The sequence below is a fragment of the Cervus canadensis genome, chromosome 4, assembly GCF_019320065.1.
Source record: "Cervus canadensis isolate Bull #8, Minnesota chromosome 4, ASM1932006v1, whole genome shotgun sequence".
NCBI classification, from domain to species: Eukaryota; Metazoa; Chordata; class Mammalia; order Artiodactyla; family Cervidae; genus Cervus; species Cervus canadensis.
The window spans coordinates 72,222,675-72,245,611 of record NC_057389.1 but is presented as its reverse complement, the minus strand read 5'-3'; positions in this window follow the sequence as shown (position 1 = coordinate 72,245,611).

Here is a 22,937-nt window from a genome sequence, read left to right as displayed (position 1 = left end):
AGTCCTGTGGTCACTGCTGAGTTTTCCATATTTGCTGACATATTGAGTGAAGCACTTTCACAGCATCATCTTTCAGCATTTGAAATAGCTCAACTGGAATTCCATCACCTCCACTAGCTTTGTTCATAGTGATGCTTCCTAAGGCCCACTTGACTTCACATTCCAGGATGTCTGGCTCTAGGTGAGTGATCACACCATTGTGATTATCTGGGTTGTGAAGATCTTTTTTGTATAGTTCCTCTGTGTATTCTTGCCACCTCTTCTTAATATCTTCTGCTTCTGTTAGGTCCCTAACATTTCTGTCCTTTGTTGAGCCCATCTTTGCATGAAATTGTCCCTGGTATCTCTAATTTTCTTGAGGAGACCTCTAGTCTTTCCCATTCTGTTGTTTTCCTCTATTTCTTTGCATTGATCACTGAGGAAGGCTTTCTTATCTCTCCTTGCTATTCTTTGGAACTCTGCATTTGAATGGGTATATCTTTCCTTTTCTCCTTTGCTTTTCACTTCCTTTCTTTTCACAGCTATTTGTAACTAATATTAATATTTGGTGTCCTAAAATTCAAATATTTCTGTATAAAAATTCAAGGAGAGAAGCATGGAAATTATTATTTAAATTATTAGCTTATACTATGTATTATTTTCTTTTAAATTATATTAGTTTTATCTAAATTTAACAAAGTAAAGCATTGAAATGAAACAAACATTGGTAATATTTTGAGAAAACAATAAGTTTCTTCAGTATAAGAAAGATTAGGTTTTGAAAGATTCCTGTAAGATTCAGTCAGTTCAGTCGCTCAGTTGTGTCTGACTCTTTGAGACCCCATAGACTGCAGCACGCCAGGCTTCCCTGTCCATCACCAAATCCCGGAGCTTATTCGAACTCATGTCCATAGAGTCGGTGATGCCATCCAACCATCTCATCCTCTGTCATCCCCTTATCCTCCTGCCTTCAATCTTTCCCAGCATCAGGGTCTCTTCCAATGAGTTAGTTCTTTGCATCAGGAGGCCAAAGTGTTGGAGTTTCAGCCTCAGCATCAGTCCTTCCAAGGAATATTCAGGACTGATTTCCATTAGGAGATTAGGAAAAGGGAAAAAAAAAAAAATTGAGATTGGATTTATTATACTGCTTCAACTGTAGAGTGTATTTATTGAATTTTACATATGAATGATAAGGAAATTAGTATACTTAATCCAACCTTCTTCATCTTCATCCTTACTTTGATTTCTGTTACTCATGGTACTATTTTCCATGGTTGATTTTTTTTTTTATAATATTTATATCCTCTTTGCATTAGGCAGTAAACTTTCAACAGTTAGTCAAGGAATGAAATCACAGTGGCTTATGTAATGAAAAAGGGTCACCACTCAGATGTGCTGGATGGATCTAGAGTCGTCTGAAAATATCTTCAGCTTTTCCCACTGTGTGGATGTTGAGTTGTCCTCTTGTCTCTGTCCGGGTCCCAAGATAGTGACCAATAATTCCAAATGGCACTTTTGGGTGACAACTCTGAGCAAAGAACTGATTATTTCTGTTTGTCTCTGGTCTTGGGTAGGGTTGTAAAGAGAGTTGAGGCCACCTCAACTTTCATCTATTGTGTATGACATTTTTTCTGCTGTAGATCCTATATGATTTTTTATTCATCTCGCAACTTCAACACCTTCCTGAAGATCCATTTTCTTGTGTATTCTTTGCCAAATTTTGGCATGGAGGACCTGATATGCCACATTAAATTTTTCTTTGTGACTAGGGACAAGAAGTGTGCTTACTGGATATTTGTTCCCTTATCATTGCCTTTATCTCTTTCTTTGTCTTTTTGTCTGTATTTATTCCTTCCATTTCTAATTTCCTCAAGGCCATGTATCAATACTGTGTGTTTACATCTTCAGTCATGTTCATTGTTTAATCTGTGTAGTAGAGGATAACCCTGTGCAATATATTTGTTTTTCTTTTCCATTTCTTTTCTAATTTCTAGTAGCCAGTTTTAATTCCTTTTATATATTGAAATCTCTTCTTTAAATATTTGTTTCATTTCCTTTTCACTAAGAAAGAAAATTTTCTAATATCAACTGAATATCAAAGAATATCAAATTCTTTGAATTCATTTTCTATTTTCTAAGATACTTCTTGCTATACTTTAGAATGTTCCTCTACTTTTTGTGTATGTTCTTTTCTTTTCTTCTTTCCCTAGGATTTTTTTTTTTGTTTGTTTGTTTTATGTTTGTTTAGTAGTTCTTATGTAGGGGCCAGTGACACTTTTCCATCTTTGAATGAGCCAGCTATAGGGAAAAGGAATGAAACAGTGAACAGCTTCCAGTGGCTTTATGTACACAATGTTTTCTCACCATTGCTGTTATAAATATTTACTATGACCTTTCACCTCAATTTTGTTGTATTTTTTGGAGTTTTTTTTTCTTCATTATCTGAAATCTGAACTTATTATGCATGGAGAGCAAAGGGAAAAATAGGCATATTGTTATGAGAAAGTGATCTAAATGCTTGGTCAATATATAAAACTTGTTTAATAGGAATTGTATAACATGGTATTATAAGTGCTTTGAAACAATGATTAAAAAAAAACCCTCCAGGGAGTCTCAGTTTTATGAGGCCTCAATTGTACACAAATTGGGAATATTTAGAGGAAAATCAAGTCAAATAAAAAATTAGCTGCAAACGTGAACATTTATTTAAGATGAGAAAATAAATTTTAATAAACTGCAAATTTTAAAAAGCTACCCAATACCAGTAAAATTATAAAACCCAGAAAAAATTATATTTTAATTAAGTAAATGCCTAATATGCCTTTATAGTATTTCTTTTCTATTTATTTTTGGCTTTCAATTTGGTTGCCATTTCGTATGATTATGATTTCATATGAATGTGATTTAATAATGTTTTCTATAGAGCATAGAAAGAGAATTTTTGATTATCTTTTGAATTTTTTTTACATTACTGATAACTCAAAAATTTTCTTGCAACTTCACAACTTACTGTAATGTCAGGTAAATACTGTACTATTACTGTCAAATATGGGGGGAAAAGCTTTATCAAAAGTTCTTTTTTTTTTTTTAATGAGATATAAGAATTGAAGGAACTTTCCACAAGCTAGCTTTTTGTGCTCTATTGCTATGTATTTGAAACATTTCCCCCCTCATTATCCTCCTTCTTTCAGTGCTAATCTCAGTAGGACCAATTAATCGCTCCATAAAAACTCTGCTTTGCATCTTTTGGTCTCAACAATGAGGGAGATCCTATTGTGGGTTATGAGAATTTCCTGGAAGTCATACCTATACCACAATGACTAGGAAATGCTAAAATATATACTTGGACATGACTGTGATCTATATGCGCAGATATAACTAAATCAGACTCAATTGTTCTCAGCTCAACTACTTCATAGCCACTCCAAATGTGATCTGACATAAGTAGAAGTATGTTGGACAGTAAACTGGAACAGAAACAATAAAACAGTAAACTGGAACAATCTTACCTAATTTTGGTTAAAGTGTCTTGTGTTTGCAAATCCTACAAAAACATATAGAGTGTATTGCTAGAAGGGGTCCATGCAAGGAGGAGGCTCTGACATTTAAGCTTAATTACCATGTTGGTTAATTCACATCTGAACTAAAGGCAGACATGAAAGTGACTTGATATTTGACTTGATATTTGAAACCAATTCAGGCAAGTGGTAAATGCTATAAAAGAATGAAAGATCATCATTACCACTGGTATTAGGATAAGCAGATGTCCTGAGAATACACAAGATGAATCTTTAGGGAAAAGTCCTGTTCAATTTTGCAAATTGAATAATACACTTAGGGAGTTTACAGTAATGTTCATAATTTTATATGAGAGGTATTTACAACTAATTATCTTTGGTAGGAGCAGGAATAAGAGAAGAAATTATCCCTTCATTTAAACTGATTTTTGAGAAACAGATCTTTAAACTTCCTGTCAAAAAAATATTTTTAATTGTTATTTTATTATTTAAAAATTGTCATTAAAATATAATCTAATATTTAACCTTTATTTCCTCCATTTACTTTTTCTTCCATTTAATTTTAAGTACCTCAAGGGAATGGGCATTGCTTTATCATTTTTTGTTTATTTATTACCTCTAGTGCTAGACTTAAAATTGTTCTTGTTTAGTTGCTCAGTCATGTCCGACTCTTTGCGATCCCATAAACTGCAGCACGCCAGGCTTCCCTGTCCTTCACTATCTCCTGGAGTTTGTTCAAACTCATGCCATTGAGTTGATGAATCCATCCAATTGTCTCATCCTTTGTTGCCCCCTTCTCCTCCTGCCTTCAATCTTTCCCAGCATCAGGGTCTTCCAGTGAGTTGGCTCTTCACATCAGGTGGCCAAAGCCTTGAACTTCAGCATCAATCCTTCCAGTGAATATTCAGGGTTAATTTCTTTTAGGATTGACTGGTTTGATCTTGCAATCCAAGGAACTCTCAAGTTTTCTCCAGCACAATTCTAAAGCTTCAATTCTCTGACATTCAGACTTCTTTATGATCCAACTCTCACATCCATACGTAACTACTGGAAAAATCATAGCATTGACTGATGACTTACAATGGTCACTTAATAAATATTGTTTATCTGATGGTATGATATTTCTGCATTCATTTTCATTTATCTTTTATATTTTCTATTCTCATAAATCTAATGACTTTGCTTAACCCTTTGCTTGGTCTCTCCATGATACTGTTTTTTCTGATCATACTCATTTTAGATAATTTTGAAATATTAAAAATATAAAGACAGAGTTAACAATCATGTTGAATAGCAATCACTGTTCTTATTTTAGAATATTTTCTCCCAATGTTTTCCCTATGAATTTTGCAATGTAGAAATCATATACATTTAAGATATGGCCTGTTCTCATCAAATTAAAATCTATGCATAATTTAAAAATTCAATAAAGCTAAAACAATTATAGTAAAACCCTTCATTCCCCCTTGAATCTCTAGTTCCCCTCCCCAAAATATTTTCACCTTTGGGCCTTTTCTTATAGCATTTGGTATTTGCTTCCATATTTCTAAGAGGAAAAATATTACACAACTCTTGATTTCTGCTTTTTTGGCATTATGTAGTAAATCTTTGGAGAAGGCAATGGCACCCTACTGCAGTACTCTTGCCTGGAAAATCCCATGGGCAGAGGAGCCTGGTGGGCTGCAGTCCATGGGGTCGCGAAGAGTCGGACACGACTGAGCGACTTCACTTTCACTTTTCACTTTCATGCATTGGAGAAGGAAATGGCAACCCACTCCAGTGTTCTTGCCTGGAGAATCCCAGGGGCGGGGGAGCCTGGTGGGCTGCCATCTATGGGGTCGCACAGAGTCGGACACGACTGAAGTGACTTAGCAGCAGCAGCAGTAAATCTTTGGTCTGATTCAGTAGGGTTTATTTTGTAATCTCTCTCTTTCTCTTACTCCAATAATTTGATGGAATCAGCACAGATTTTCTCACAATCAATGTTCACTATGACTATATAAATACTTCTCATTACTGAACCAAGGACCAGGCAATGATTATTTTCCTTCCTATATAACTTCAAAAATAATTCCTTCTTTTCTAATTTCTTGATTTCAATGGAATTTATTAACTTAATTAAAATACTTAACTCACTTGTTCCATGCTCATACTTTTCTTTCTTTTCTTTCTTCAGAAGGCTAAGGGCAAGTTATTACTATTGCGTTTTATTTTGTTTTCTGGAGCCCCTTCTTGCAGCCTTCTTTCCTCCTCTAGTCTGGGCTGCTCTGTATTAAGAATTTGCTAATACCATTTGCATCTTTATTTTGTTAATGGTTTTCTTTAAATCTAAAATTAAAATGTTTATGTCACTATATCTTTTCCACTGTAATGTCTTTCTTTACTTTTTGGCTTTCAAATTACTATTGCAGGGAACCACTATTAAACATGTAATAGCAGAACTGCCCTGGACAAAATGAGGATAAGGCTTAGAGCCTGACCTGTTAGGCCTCCTTCCCCACTTACCAGTTTATTGCCTCAGCCTAAAATTGCCCTTTAAAACTCACTCTGCAATAATGCATGGGATTTCTTTCAATTGTGCTTTAAAGTGTGCACAATGTTACACTTTCTCAGTAGAGGCTGTTGGACGGATATTGTAGGAGGAAAGACTTCTTTGTGGGTTCAGCAGCTGGTCACTGATCATCAGCAGTATATTCTCCACCAGTTGCGGCTCAGTTGTCCTCCAGGCTTGTTCCCTGTTCACTTATTGACTTTGGTCCAGCTCTGAGCTGGACATCGCAGTGTAATTCTCTAGCATCCAGTGGGCTGCAGCTGTGCCTTCTCCACTGAGGTTTGGTCCTCAGCCTTGAAGAGAAGACCTCTTTTCCGTTTCCCTTCCTTGGATCCTCTCAGCAATTCAGTGCCCTTTAGCATTCTCCTTCCATCTTAGAATTACTCTATAATCCTGGTTTAATAATTTGTTGTGTGAAACTTATCCTGTTTAAATCACTGAGTGGTTTCTGTCCCCTGGTTTGACCTAGATTTATATACCTCTCTCTTGAACTTTTAAATCCTTCAAGGAAATCAAAAGCTCCCAAGAACATTTTGAAACTGGCAATATAAAAATATGTCTATTTATTTGAATTACAGTGTATGCATACAGCAAATTCATTCTGAAAGGGGGATTCAACTAAGGTTTCCTAATACCAAGTAAACCTTTGTTTCAATTGGACTGGCGTAGCTGGAGCTTTGAACTCTTTTGTTGAAATCAGTTTTCACATACCAGAAAGAGCAATATACTAAACAAGGACTCAGCAGACCAAACTTCTTGTATATGGGTTCTATGAGAATAGAGCAAATGCTGAATGCAATGAGCTTCATTTTCCAAATCTGTGATAGAAAGAAATTGAGCTTGGTTTTATGATGCTCAGAACTCTTAATCTTTATCCTGGAAAGTATTTCTAATGGTTCCGTTACACTCTAAATTCTCTCAAAGGTAGTTCACTCCCTTCTTTGTGAACTATTTTAAACATTTTACAGTAAAGAGATTCAAGTCTAAGACTCCCACCATCACAGAAGGTGACTCAGTACAACCTCAGGAAACGTGAAAGTAGAATTACCAGAAGAGTGAAAATCTTGCTGCTGCTTCCAATGCTGGTGGAAGGATGGAGTGGATTTTCAGTTTGTTTTTTTCTTCCCTGAGATTTTAATGTTTGTGCTGAACTTCGCTAGGGGATTTCCAATGATGATGGAGTGACCTCCATGGGACAAGGATCCTAGAAGCCTTAACAGGGTTTCTATAATGATGCTTCAAAAAATTGTAAAAGATCTTTACTTTAAAAGGATTTTTTTCTTATCATAAAATAGGAAAATTTAAATGTGAAAGTAACAAACATCACCCTTAAGTCTACCATCCACAAAGAGGCACTGTTAATTTTTGGAAACGTGTTCTGTAATTTTGTCTGATGTATATATATTTGCCTATAGCTTATGCTATAAGCCAGGCATTGTTCTAGATGCTGAAAATAAATAGAAGTAAATATATAGAAGAAAATACATGGAGGTAAATCAGAGCTTCTCTCCACAGGGTGCTCACATGTGCATATCTGTGTGCTCAGTCGCTTCAGTTGTGTCTGACTGTTTGCAACCCTGTGGAACATAGCCTGCCAGACTCCTCTGTCCATGGGATCCTCCAGACAAGAATGCTGGAGTGGGTTGCCATTCTGTTCTTCAGGGCATCTTCCCAACTCACTATATAAGTAATTTTGCTTTCTACATCTTAAATTTAATAATTTTTGTAAACAGTTTTCCAACTTATTAGATAATTTCTATAGAACATGAATGATATTTAACTATATTCAGTCATATAATTTTTCACTTATTGCTGAAAAGTTATTTCAAACTAATATAATCATTCTGCAATAAGCATAATTACACAGAGATTATTGTGTACATTCTTTCCTTAGGTTAAATTTCTAGAAATAGAAATCCTAGGCCAAATAAATAATATTTTTGAGACTCTTAATAGGTCATCAAGTAACCTTGTGAAAGATTTTAAAAATTACAGCAGTGCTCCCCCCCCCCCCACCCCCACCCCCCCAACATACCTTCTTGCAAGAGTGTGTCTGGGCAGGTTATCTTATGTTTGTTTCTCTGTACCTACTCTTCACTGTGCTCCACAAGACTTTGTGCCCTGGGAGTCTGACCTGTAAATCTCCATTCCTCTCTGGCCTCTTGCTGAGTTCAAGCAAAGTACGCACCAGCTGGAGATCAGCAGGAAGGAGGAAAGTGAGGTCATGTGTTTATTCCCTTCTCTTTTTTCCTGCTGGGATGCTAGTGGCTGTAGGGTAAAGGCCATAGCTCCAATCACTTGCCCTGAGTCGCATCGTCCTCCCTCATTCCAGGGGATATTGGCAACTGCTCTTTGCCCTTGCTCCTGCCAGCCTAGATGTGGCAGTCACTTCCACTATTCCCATTTTAGGGATGCTTTTCTTTGTTACTGCTTGAAAGCCCTGCTCATACCTTTTATAAATGTGCTCTTAATTTAAACTCCCTTTGATTACTCAGTTTTAGTATACTTTTTCCTGCTGGAATCCCAACAAACATAATGCCAATTTAAATGCAATTCTTTAATAAAAGGTGGATAATGTCAATATATGTAATTATTAACCAACTAAATGTCATGCAATTATATTTTAATTTTAATGCTGGTTACTCTAGAGATGAATATCTTTTCTAAGCACAACTTTTTTTTTTCCTATGGGGGTTTGTGCATCATCATTTTTCTTGTTTTTTTTTGGGTTGCTATCTTTTTTCTCATTGATTTTATTGAGCTCTTTACATATTAAAGACACTAATACCTTGTTATAATGATTCAAATATGTTTTATTCATATTACCATTTAGCATCAGTTGGTAAAATGGTATAGGTATATATAATAATGCCAAAATGTTGCTTTGCTTTTAGAGCCAAATCCATCATCTTTTCCAGTAATCTTTCAAAAATAAACATTATGGTAATAGAAATTGTGTTAATGCCATGAATGCTTTAGACTATATGGGCATTACATGGCTGTGACAAAGATAATTATCTCAGAAAGTTTAGAGAAGCTTATCTAGGTTTCACTTGCTCATCTTTTCCTATCTTGTGACATATTACTTTACTGATTTATTTCCCAGTCATTTTTGTCCAGTTCTTCTGGTCTGCACAAATGGTTCAGATTTTTTTTAGTCAGGATAATACCTGCTTTTTGTTTTCTAACCAAGTCACACATTTTTCTACTGTGTTTCTTCTGCAAGTTTTATATTAGGCGTCTGTGATCCATTTTTAGGAAATTTTTGGTTGTGTCCTAAAGTTAAGATTGAATTCTGTTTAATTTTGTTCTTTTGCACTTGAATATCTGTTGTTTCAGCACCATTTATTGAAATATTGTATCTACTGAAAAAACTGTTTATTAAAAGCATTATTTATTGAAAATACAGTTTATGACAGTTTCTCCATTATCTGTATTATGAACACAACAATAAAAAATTGTTATTTGGCATCAAACAGTCAAATGATTATAAAAATGCATTAATGAAAGAAAATATATATACACAAGAACATATATATAGGTATATGTATATGTGTGTGTATATATATATGTATGGAGATTTATAGCAATGTTTTCACTTTCATTAAAGGATACTTTCATCAGATATATAATTCTTAGGCAATAGTTTTCTTTTTTGCCTACAGTGTTTCTGATTAGAAATTGACTATCATTATTGTTGCTCTCTATGTGATGTGTGGTGATTATTTTTCTTGCTGCATTCAAGATTCATTAGTTTGGGACTGGATAATTTTGGTGACTTCTATTTGGGTCTGCTGTTTCTTAGTTTTGCTGTCTCAAATCTGTCCTTGGGCCCATCTAGTGAAACCTTCCCTTCAGGTATTTAACTTTTAATCTCTTGAATTATCCTGTGGTTCTTTGTGTAGTTTAAATTTTTCTGTTGCTAACCTCTATTTGATGTCATAGTGATAACATGTCCTTTATTTAGGTCAGCAGTTTTGAAACATCCAAAATGGTTTCACTGAGCTGAAGAAGCAGAGGATAGACCATTTTCTATTTTGCTTCTTGAGTATGGGTATAGGTCACATTTATTGATTTTTGATTGAAAAACACCACTGTCAATAGTATGTTGGAGCAACCCTGGATTCTTTTTTTAATTTTCCCAAAGTTTTTGGGTTTTGTTTGTTTCCTTAACTTGCCTCAACTTAAATGGCAGAATTCATCTTCCTATAGTAGTGTATAACCATTGATATCTCTGCTCAATTCTTTCTCTGTGCTCCTAAAGATATCCCCTGTATCTGTGTGATGGAGTGCTCAGCCACTGACATGGGCAGAGGTTACACATGCTCAGACATCTTAAGGCTGCAATGTTTTTCCTGTCTGCTATGTATAAGGAGCATACTGAAAGTTTTCGAGTTCTCAAGTTTCCCCTGGCTTTCATTTTTGTTGGGCTTCCTGACTTTCCCACACTCGTGTGCAATTTATTGATCAGACAAATCTGTGGGAAGTTTATTATCTCAGCTCTTCTATTGCTCTCTCAATCCATGACCTCCTGGTTGGTTTACCACCTGCCCTGAACCAAGATCATGACCTCTGATTTCTGCTGTCTCAGTTCTGTAAATTGATGGTCTGTCTGAGTTCTACCTCCCTGCTGTATGCCAGGAAGTGCTCCCCGGCAGAGATCCAGAATGTGTAAGGCAATCTGCTTTGTGTCTTTTCTTTATCTTTAATATCACAAACCTTTGTTGCCTATTGTTTCATATCTTAAGACATTTGCCTCATATATGTTATGAGTTGCTCTTTAGAGTGAAGGACAAATTCAGTGCCAGTAACTCTGAACTTGACATGATGGGAAATTTAGTGATCAGATTTTATGTATAAATGACTAAAATCATGGAATGTCAATTTTATTTTATAGTTTTGAAATAGTCTATTTTCAACAGTATAATGCTTTGTATTGTGTAAGTATATATATTTTTTATTCTCAAATGAGCATTATCCTACCCCTTTTGTCTATTTCCTAAAATTCACATATTTCTAGATAATATTAACTTTCATATCACCTCAAGACTCTGGGGGGCTTCCCAGGTGGCGCTAGTGGGAAAGAACCCACCTGCCTGTGCATGAGACGTAGGAGACATGGGTTTGATCCCTGGGTCGGGAAGATCCCCTGGAGAAGGAAATGGCAACTCACTCCAGTACTCTTGCCTGGAGAAGCCTATGGACAGAGGGGCCTGGCAGGCTGCAGTCTATGGGGTCACAAAGAGTCAGACACAACTCAAGTGACTTAGCACGCATGTACACAAGACTCTGGGGGAATTGTTAGAGGTGATAACTGGAGCAGAATTTGAGCTGTAACATTAATAGCACCACCAGTAACAGTATTATCAAAACATTTATCAAGGATCCATTATATCTTGGACATACTTTGAAAGCTGGGAAATCAAATACCTGAAAAGGCATAATCCTTCTTCTAGTGTTTACAGTTTATTAGGGGAGAAAGAAAATACATAAGATATATGATAATTGAGGTCACCTAATATTAAAGACTTTTTGACTTAGTAGTGAATTATTAAGTGGCCATATAGAAAAAGTCATATGGATTTCATGGGAAGATACTGAATAGATAAAAGAGGTCTTAAGTAACCTTTATTAGGGAGTAGGCTTCCCTGGTGGCTCAGGCATAAAGAATCTGTCTGTGATGCTGGAGACCTGGGTTTGATCCCTGGGTCAGGAAGATCCACTGGAGAAGGAAATGGCAACCCACTCCAGTATTCTTGCCTGGGAAATCCCATATGGACAGAGGAGCCTGGTGGGCTATAGTCCCTGTGGTCAAAAAGAGTCGGACATGACTGAGCAACTAACACACAACACAGGCAGTAAAATTAATCAATATTGTGACAAGGTTTTAAGATAAATGAGACAATACCAAACACTCGTAATAAATAGTAGCTAATTTGCACCTTCAACATTGCAAGAAAATAGGGGATGGTGGTGACTGTGTGTAGTAGAGTGTAAATTACCTTACAAAAGAGGAACCACAGCTCAACTTCTGCTGCTTATGGTCTTATTACTTAATGGCAACCCACATATTACCAGATATCCCCAGTTTTCCAAAAACCTTAGAAATCTAACGTTTTTGTGCAAAATCTCCCAATTTTTAAATGTCAGCAACCAATAAAATATTTTATCACCATGGAGGCCACAGATATCATGTCTGAGAATGAATTTGGTGTTCAGGGTACCAGTCTGTGACCTCAGAGTTCACACACTCTGAAAGATGGATTAAGTCTATGGCAAGAAAATTTGTCTTAAACATGTTTTCTGATAGCAATAATGATTTTAATGGCTTAACACAGTCAGCTCTGCTACTTCCCTGTAGCATTTGATGTTTGCTATTACAACAAGCATAAAATAATGGAAATACCCTTATATCCTTTAAAAAACAGATGCATTTGAATTTTATTTAGAAATTCATGACTAAAAGTTGTAGACAGGATCATTATTTTTATGTACTTAGTGTTTGGATTCAGGGCTCTTTGGGTTTAGAAAATTAACATATTTTAAAAGGGAGAAAAAAGATCCCTTGCAAATATCAACTCAGTGTGGCTTAGTAGATTGCAGTGTCTCCACAGGGGCCAAAAGCTCATCACTGAGTATCGTACCCAAATATTTTACCAATTTAAAATGCATATTATTTACCAGCTAGATTGCAGCATCTTTGGTAAGCCATGAAATCTATAGTATCCATCTCTGTCTCAACATTTTAAAAGTGTACTTTATCCTCGGTTAACCTAATAGAGAATAAATCCTTTAACAGAAATAATGCCCTAGATAATAGATGCACTGTTTGAACTGCCTTACTGCTCAGTTTAGACCTTGGAGTATATATCATTTGAGATTCAAAGCACAGTCACAACTGGGAAAGGAGAGAGAGAATTTTGTCAGTTTCTTCCATTTCTAGAAGAATATTTAAAGCAACATTTTGATTATTATTTAAGTGTAAATGAATTGAAACTACATTAATATTGCTTTCTTCAAAAAATGTGGAATTAAATACAAGGCAAGATTAAACGGAGAAGTTAAGGGTTCCTGCTGAAGCTGAGCTGAGTACTGATGAAGTTCCATTCCTAAACAAATACAGCCATCATTTCAGGACAGTTTTCTCTTGTGTGTGCATCTCTGTGTGTGTCTGCAAGTATTTGCACATCTTTGTGTGTGTGTGTGTGTGTGCACGCGCGTGCATGTGTGTGTATCTGTGTGTGTGTTTCTTGCAGCGGTTTATCTAGTAAATTAGCTAAATTAATTTTGTTAACTGTTTAAAGTAACATCTCTGCAGTTGATAACATTTTAACAGGTTCTGGTCTTGACTTCATTTCTTTTGAGCTTAGACACTAGATAAGAGTGATATAAGAATAAGTAATCAGTGTAACTCTGACCTCCATTTCTTCCCTGGTGGCTCAGATAGTAAAGAATCTGCCTGCAATGGAGGTTAGAGCCCCCGGTCAGGAAGATCCCTGGAGAAATGAATGGATACTCACTCCAGTATTCTTGCCTGGAGAATTTCATGCACAGAGGAGCCGGGTGGGCTACAGTCCATAGGGTCGCAGAGTTGGACATGACTAAGTGACTGTCACTTCTGCTTTCTTTTTTTTTTTATTTTTTTTATTATTATTATTATTTTTTTTTTTCCCAGTGGGTTTTGTCATACATTGATATGAATCAGCCATGGATTTACATGTATTCCCAATCCTTATAATTGTGGACTTTTGAAACTTAATCTCTTCTTAATTGTATCTTTTTAATCAAAGCCCTAGATGGCTAATCATGTTTTCAATTGATTTCTTTTTCAGTAAATACAAAATTATTTGATTGAGATTTACTTTTTGGTTTTATTCTCTTGATTTTTTTCCTTTTGTCTCTTTTTTTTTGTTTCAATTATAAGTTCTTTTTGAAGGAAAGACATGGATAAATAATATGAAAATTGCCTTCAAGTAGAGAAGATTTGTTGTCATTCATTCGGTCAGTCATGTCCGACTCTTTGTGACCACATGGACGGCAGCATTCTAGCCTTCCCTGTTCTTCACAGTCTCCTGAAGTTTACTCAAACTCATCCAGCCATCTCATCCTCTGTTGTCCCTTTCTTCTCCTATATTCAGTCTTTCTCAGCATCAGGGTCTTTTCCAATGAGCAGGCTCTTTGCAGCAAGTGGCCAAAGTATTGGAGCTTCAGCTTCAGCATCGGTTCTTCCAGTGAATATTTAGGGTTGATTTCCTTTTGGATTGACTGGGTTGTTCTCCTGCCAGTCTTTGGAACGCTGCATTCAAATGGATATATCTTTCCTTTCCTCCTTTGGCTTTAGCTTCTCTTCTTTTCTCAGCTATTTGCAAGGCCTCCTCAGACAACCATTTTGCCTTTTTGCATTTCTTTTTCTTGGGGATGATCTTGTCACTGCCTCCTGTACAATGTCATTAACCTACATTTATAGTTATTCAGGCACTCTGTCTATCAGATCTAATCCCTTGAATCTATTTGTCACTTCCACTGTATAATCGTAAGGGGTTTGATTTAGGTCATACCTGAATGGTGTAATGGTTTTCCCTACATTCTTCAATTTATGTCTGAATTTTTCAATAAGGAGTTCATAGTCTGAACCAGAGTCAGCTCCTGGTCTTGTTTTTGCTTACTGTGTAGAGCTTCTCCATCTTTGGCTGCAAAGAATATAATCAATCTGATTTCAGTATTGCCCATCTGGTGATGTCTATTGTAGAGTCATCTCTTGTGTTGTTGGAAGAGGGTACTTGCTGTGACCCATGCATTATCTTGGCAAACCTCTGTTAGCCTTTACCCTGCTTCATTTTATATTCCAAAGTCAAACTTGCCTATTACTCCAGGTATCTCTTGACTTCCTATTTTTGTATTCCAATCTCCTATGATGAAAAGGACATGTTTTTTTTGTTGTTGTTGCTAGTTCAAGAAGGTCTTGTAGGTCTTCAAAGAACCAATCAAGAACTTCAGCTTCTTCAGTATTAGTGGTTGGGGCATAGACTTGGATTACTGTGACTTTCAATGGTTTCCCTTGAAAATGAACTGAGGTCATTCTGTCATTTTTGATATTGCACCCAAGTACTGCATTTTGGAATCTTCTATTGACTATGAGGGCTACTCCATTTCTTCTAAGAGATTCTTGCCTTCAGTTGTAGATATAATGGTCATCTGAATTAAATTCGTCCAATCCCGTCCATTTTAGTTCACTGATTCCTAAAATATCGATGTTTACTCTTGCCATCTCCTGTTTGACCACACCCAATTTACTTTGATTCATTTCAAGTTCCTATGCAATATTGTTCTTCTTAGCATTGTACTTTACTTTCACCACCAGACATATCCACCACTGGGTGTTGTTTCCGCTTTGGCTCAGTCTTTTCCTTCTTTCTGGAGCTATTTCTCCACTCTCTTCCTGTAGCATATTGGACACTTCCTGACTTTGGTGGTTCATCTTTCACATTTTTGCCTTTTCATACTGTTCATGGGGTTCTCAAGACAACAATGCTGAAATGGTTTGCCATGAGTCTCAATAATTTGATTTCATATGCAACACATTATTTTGCACAAAGAAACATCTTTGTTTTTTTTGTAAAACATCAAAAACTTCTTTATTGTTTGAATTCAGTTAAGCTATATTGGTCATCTCTTTTTAAATGTGAAATCAGGTGCATAGTCCACTCATTGTGTCATTGGTTTAATTTCTTGAATTATAAATACAATTAGAGACAATCTATGTAACTAAAGTTTGGGGAACATGGATTGAAATATATATATGCAATTAAATACTTCCCTGGTAGCTCAGAAGGTAAAGAATCTGCCTTCAATGCAGGAAACCTGGGTTCAATCCCTGTGTCAGGAAGATCCCTTAGAGAAAGGAATGGCAACCCACTTCAGTATTCTTGCCTAGAGAATCCCATGGACAGAGGAGCCTATTAGGCTATAGTCCATGTGTTCATAAAGAGTCAGACATGACTGAGAAACTAACATACAACAATTAAACACTGTTTAACAAATCTTCATTTCTCATTGATTTCCATTGGTTACTTCCTAATTGCGTTCTTTAAAATATTTTAGGAAAACAAAGTTTTCCTAAACCTGAACTTGTTTGAAGGAAGTACTATATATAGAAGATATATAAATTATTTTGTGTTCCTCAAAATGCCCGTAACTGCTAGTTTGGAGGTTTGCTAATCTTTTAAAATTGGAATTAAATATATCACAGTTGTGAATAAGAAAGACAGTTCCATTAGTTAAAGCCTACAAGCCACTCTATATCTTAAATGATCTTGTTTTGATTTTGTTTTATTTCTGCTTTGAAGTCTACTTGTTACACTTTTATTTGTGCATAGGATGTCCTTTTTCCCACAAATTCATATTTTTACCATATTTTCCCATAAATTCATCTTTATTCTCATATACCCTCTTTCTAAGTCAGGAGAAACGTTTACAACTCCAAATTTTCACAGTATCTAGAAATTCTGTTTGAGTCTATAATGGCAAATTTGAATTTAACTATTGATTGTATACCTTGATTTAAAAATGTTGTGCCAGTGATATTTTATATATTGGGTGCTTAGGTAAGAGTCCATTTGATTAACTGAATATTTAGAATGTCTTCTCCTATAGTGATGGTGCACAGCATGGCTTTCAGATCATTTTTGGTGAAATAAAGAGTTTCTTTGAAAGTATACTGAGTGCAGTGGGATTGAGATAGTAGGCAGGTCCTTGGAGAAGCACACTTAATGAATAATTAAATACACTTTTATTTCTATCTTCCAATGTCTTTGAGTTTGGCTCAGTGGGAAAATCTTCTTTCCTTGCTCCAGAAAGCAATGCTAGCTGATATCATAATTTTAAACAATATTTATTTATTTATTTATGCAGGGTCTTAGTTATGATGTGTGGGATCTTTAGTTGCATCATGTGAACTCTTAGCTCTGGCATGTGGGATCTAGTTCCCTGACCAGGGATCAAACCTGGGACCACTGCGTTAGGCGCATGGAGTCTTAGCTACTGGAAAACCACACTTTTATGTTCTCTTCTAGATAACAAACAGCTAAGTCCTAAAACTACCTTAAGTTGGAAACAGTGATTCCATTCAATTTTTAGAATGTAAAATTTAAGATACTGATGAAACCACTGGTTTTGGTTTCAAAAAAGATTGGAGCTGAAGTTCTTAGTTGGTCTTGAAAATTAAACTTGAATCTTTCCCTCCTGGAGTATTCTTGCAGCTTCTTCATTGGTTTTTCACAGGACTCTTGACTGACTGGCTGACAATGTGCTTAGCTCTATTCCTTGTGTTATCTTTGCATTAATTTCTTAAGTCTTATTATTTTGTGATAAGCACCTAGGTTGTTCCTGCTCAGGTCTTCTGCTGTATGGCCTCATCTCCTCCATGGGAAACTCATGTACCCATCTTGAACTAACTCAGAATTAGTCCCAATGCAATAGAAGATTGATCCCAACATGGACCATATACTTCTATCTGTCTCTGAAGGCACTAGTTAGCTCTTGTCTTGTTCGCTTGATCTTGTTCAAGTTGTCGTTCAGGCATGAAGTCGTGTCAGATTCTTCAGTTCCAGGTCACGTCTGACTCTTTGGGGCCCCAAGGACTACAGCCTCCCAGGTTTCTCTGTCCTTCACCATCTCCCAGAGTTTGCTCAAACTCATGCCCATTAGTCCATGATGCCATCCAACGATCTCATCTTCTGTGGTCCCCTTCTCCTCCCTTCAGTCTTCCCCAGCATCAGAATCTTTTCCAATGAATCAACTCTTTGCATCAGGTCGCCAAAGTATTGGGGCTTCAACTTTAGCATCAGTCCTTCCAATGAGTATTTAGGGTTGATTTCATTTAAGATTGGCTGGTTTGATTTCCTTGCAGTCCAAGGGACTCTCAAGCATTTTGTCAGATGCAAATTCTTAGCTGCTTTAGTTTTTATAAATGATGGTCAGATGTTAATTCCTGTATCACTCAACATTTCAGAATTTGCAAGGCCGAGATTCAAAATCATTCCCCTGAAGGTTTTCTACTTTACCCTAATGTGAAGGTGTGTGAGGTACATCTCCCTTGAATCTTCCATGTGGAGGGAGAATACAGGAAAAGCACTGTGAAAGATCTTTCTCTACAAAAATCCTCTGTCTTCACTTTATCACTGATTCCATATATACTCTTGAACTTTGGAAACTTTTCTGGGGATGTTTGATCATAAGTTTGCCTGGGGGTTTATGGTATTGTTTCACACATATTTCATTACTATTCTTTTATATAACTTGAGTTTGTTTTAAAAAGGAATTTATACTTTTCAAAAGCAGTAAAGCAGTAATCAAATGGTATAAGATTTAATTAAGAAATACAGGGAAAACACAACATAAAAAGCTTCACTTTATAAATTTAAGAATTTAAATAATTTTTTTTGAAAATTAATTTTTCAACATATTACTATTAGAGAGTTGACCTAGAGTTCAAACAGTAAAACTCATGACTTTATTGAAAATCTTGGAAAATTACCTTTCAAATGACCTATATAAATGACCTTCATCTTCTTAAAGTCAAGGAGAAATTGAAATCAGATTCTGCACCTATGTTGAATATTAATATTCAGCATATTCTCAGTGATATGGAATATATTGTCTATTTAGTGATTTGTATAGGTAATTGTTCTTGTGCATGCTCATGTTTGAAATTAACTGAAATAATAGAAATCGGTACTATTTATATATTTTTGAGTAAATAGTCATAGTTTTTGACATATAAATATTATTTATCAAATAATATCATCAGAGATCATTTAACATGAGACTTTTGCTTTATACATAAAGATATAATAATGACAATACCTATATTTTTAAAGAACTTTGCAGAATATGGGAACTTAGGATAGTTATTAACGTTTTTCAAAGTCAGTGAGACCTGCATTAGAACCCACATTTTCAAATGCTTAGCCTACATCTTTATAGTATTACACAAGGATTGGTAATTCATAATTCAATTAGGAAAACTGAGTGGTAAAATTGAAATATTTATACTAAAAAAATATAAAGTATATTTCTGTTCTAGACTTCTAAGGGGCAACTACAAAGATACTGGTTATTAACATGATAAAAAATACCATGGTGATTGCTTCTTAATTCCAAGAGCAAACCCAACTACATCTATATATTAATAAATTAAAGGAGAAGGCATATAATGTAATGAAGAGTGTGTACCTCGACTTCTAAACTATTTAGGTGATAAGATTTTTCAGTTTTAAGAAAAATAAATATGTCACTTTCTACCAAAGATGTTAATAGACTATTTAGAAATAAACTTTTCCATAATTTTTAGTTTCCTCTTTTCTGTCAACGTTGTCATAAAAATGACTATTCCATTAATCAGCATATTGATAATCAGAGAGTAGAAATACATGCATTTTCTTTTATAACTCGTTTTCTTATTTTGGTTTTGATTACCTGTGCAAGACAGTGAAAATCATTCTGCAACAGCCCTTTTGCTGTTCACTGCTGTTCTTAATCCAGATTCTGAGTCAGACTGCTTAATAGGTGAAGAGAGTAAAAATGAAACTTAAAATAGCTAGAGAGAAACACGCTGTAAATACCCGAGGGGTTTAAAAAAGTTTGTAGGCTACTTATGTGCAAATGAAGGCATTTAATTGTAATGTGTCTTCAGTGATAAATGGGGGGAAGTCTTGAATAAATTTCCCATTATAAAATGAGAAATTGTCATGCTTTGCCCTTTTCATTTGTTCCTTGAGAAAGGTGAACTTATCTAAAAAAAATTTATACCAGCAGAGCTGCTTTTTTTCAGCTAATGAACTATAGTAACTTAGGAAATGGCACTATGTTGGATGGTGGTAGAGGACAGGAATAATAACACTTTTACACTATTAAATTGATAATAGGATTTTTTTTCAAACTAATTTTATTTTCAATCACTTTTTCCTAGAAAATAATAAAAGAGGTCACAGAGTTGCATAAGCTCCAACAAAAGCCTAGACAAACTCTTAGTGTCCTATAAAGGACCACAAGTCCCCAGGGTGGTAAGTCATTTTCAGTTTAGAAATAATCTTTTTGAGCTCAGAGTTAAGGACCCACTAATGTACCAGGAACTGTTTTCTGAAGTGTCAGCATAGCCCATGGTGAGTTCTGGAAAAGAAACAATTCATTAAAGGCCTTGTCTGGTCTTAAGCTGTAGCAGACAGGATGTAAAATTGATATATTAGAGTAGGAAATGGGATATTTTTAGAGTATCACAGCTATTCCTCCTGCTCACACACAAGAAAGTTCTATACAAGGATAAAAAGAGGGAAATTAAGTATGACGTGAGCAAGAAGCAGTTGACAAAGAATGAAAGAGTCAAGAGCACAAACACAATTACAAGAGAAAAATATTCTCTTTTCTATTCTATGTTCTAACATTATAATTAATTCCAACTTCATATTTCCTATTGCAATTAATGTATTTATGTTGCTATGAAAATAGCTTTTGTCATTATCCATTTTTTTGCTCTAATCAACACTGCAAATGCCCAAGGATTTCTTTTTACTGATAATATTAAATGGTGAGACACATTTACAGAAACAGTTCCAAAACCACCTTCTTAAGTGAATCGTTTTTCTTCTAAGAACACATACTGCAGATAATCTTTAAATTCACTTAGAGGCCTGACTGTAGAATATAATAAAAATCAATTGTTGAAAAAGAAATCAACTGCCGCATTTCATAAAAGCAGTTCAGCTTTACCAAATAGAGGCTTTATTGTCTTGCTGTGGGCTAAGGTTCATGTTAGACAGTGCAACATTGCTTTCAACCTCGGTAGTCTAGTTTCACAAACACAAACCCAAAGAGTGATCTCTCTGAAGAGGTGATATTAGTTTAAGTAAAACCACAGAAACATTTTCTTGGGAGGAAAAAGGTTTGAATGGGCCTCACAAAATTAATATTAAGTTTTCTGTCTTCTGCCTCATTACTTTGGTAGATGACTTGCCTTGAAGGCAGCGAAGCAAAGAATCAGCAACATGGGTCTTTGCTATTTCTGCAGTGCTGCAGTGTAGAGTTCCTACAGTTTATTCAGAAATTATGTTATGTTTAATGCACTTCCTTAGAATATCTGTGAACAGAACTAAAAATTATGCCTTGATTATGATTCTTCAAGGTGTTGGTATTTCACATTGTGAGTGGAAACGATGGTGATTAATAAGCAAAACCAGAAAACCAGCAAATACTAAAGGAAGAGTCACTGTTTATACATTATGTGCACTCTTTGCCTGTGTGAACAAAAATAGGTACAAAATTTATTTTTCACCTGAAAATTCTGGAAAAAATCATGAGATAATATTTACTACTTTGAAACTCAAATTGGAAATAGTAATCATATGTCAATCAATAATTTTCATTTTTCAAAACAGAAATAAGTTTGTACTCTTCCCTGAGAACTTAAGTGTTTCCTTTATTTAGTGTGGACATTTGCATCAAATGGCCCTTTCAGATATTTTTAGGGCCTGCACATGTTTCCTGAACTATCATTTATGAACTGTAATCCTGAGGGCCCTGTGGGTTCTGAAGTGCTTGAATGAAGTAACTCATGTAAGAAGGTGAGTGAGCTGAGGTATGGCTAGCGTGTTTCTCTTTAGCTTGCTTTGACCCTATGGCATATTATATTCTTGTTCAGTTGCTCAGTCATGTCTGATTCTTTGCAACCCCATGGGCTTCTCTGTTCTGTGGCGCAACGCCAGGCACCTCAGTTGAAAGGTGTCAATTCTTTGGTGCTCAGCCTTTTTCATTGTCCAGCTCTCCTCTTGTAATATATGCCACAGCTCTCTATGGCATATATTACTGTATTGTCTTAAACGACCCGTGTCTCTGAGGTATTGTTAATTGGCTCATTGATGAAGTCATGTGAGGAGTTGTGCCTACAAATGAAACCAAAAACCCCAACTTCCCATTTCTGGATTTTAAATCCCTGTGTCTTTAGAGATACTGCTGAGAAATAAGGAAGTAATTTATCTATACAGGTCAAAAGCTAAGAGCTCACTTTCTTGTGTAATGGCCATGGCTACCAGATAACTAAACACAGTCTAACAGATACATCATCAGCAACATAATGGTTTCTTAAACATTAGCTCCAGTTCCTTTTCTTGATCCAGTGTAGAATAATATGTGCATATATCATATATCTGCAGTATCATGATTTGTAAGAAATATTTCTTTAAAATATTTATTTTTATTTATTTGGCTGTACCAGATGCAAACTCTTAGTTGTGGCATGTGGGATCTAGTTCCCTGACCAGGGATTGAACCTAGCTCCCTGCACTGGGAGCACATTCTTATCCACTGGACTACCAGGTAGAAATATTTATTTGGTCATTCAGATGAACAAAATGTATTTCTCATATATATTTGGTCTTCATTCACAGTCGCTGATGGAGAAGGGCATGGCAACCCACTCCAGTATTCTTGCCTGGAGAATCCTCATGGACAGAGGAGCCTGGTGGGCTACAGTCCATAGGGTCGCAGAGAGTCCTACAGGACTGAGCAACATGCATGCACGGGCGCATGCAGGTACAGTCAGTGACTCACAAAATCTCTGTAATTTCCTAAGGGTTGAGAGTGATTGAGGTATATTTTGTTATGTTAAAGAGGCCACTTTGGGAAAGCACCTAAGAATAGAATCAGTTTGCAAATGAGTCAACCAGGTGATAGAGGGTTGGAACTTTCAGTCCCACCCCCTGACTTTTGGGGAGGGGAGAGGCACTCCCCCATCCCAGGACAAGGAAATAACCAATGGCCAAGGATGTAATCAATCATGATCTTTGTAATGAACCCTTCATAAAGCCCCACAAGGACAATTTGGAGAGCTTCTGTGT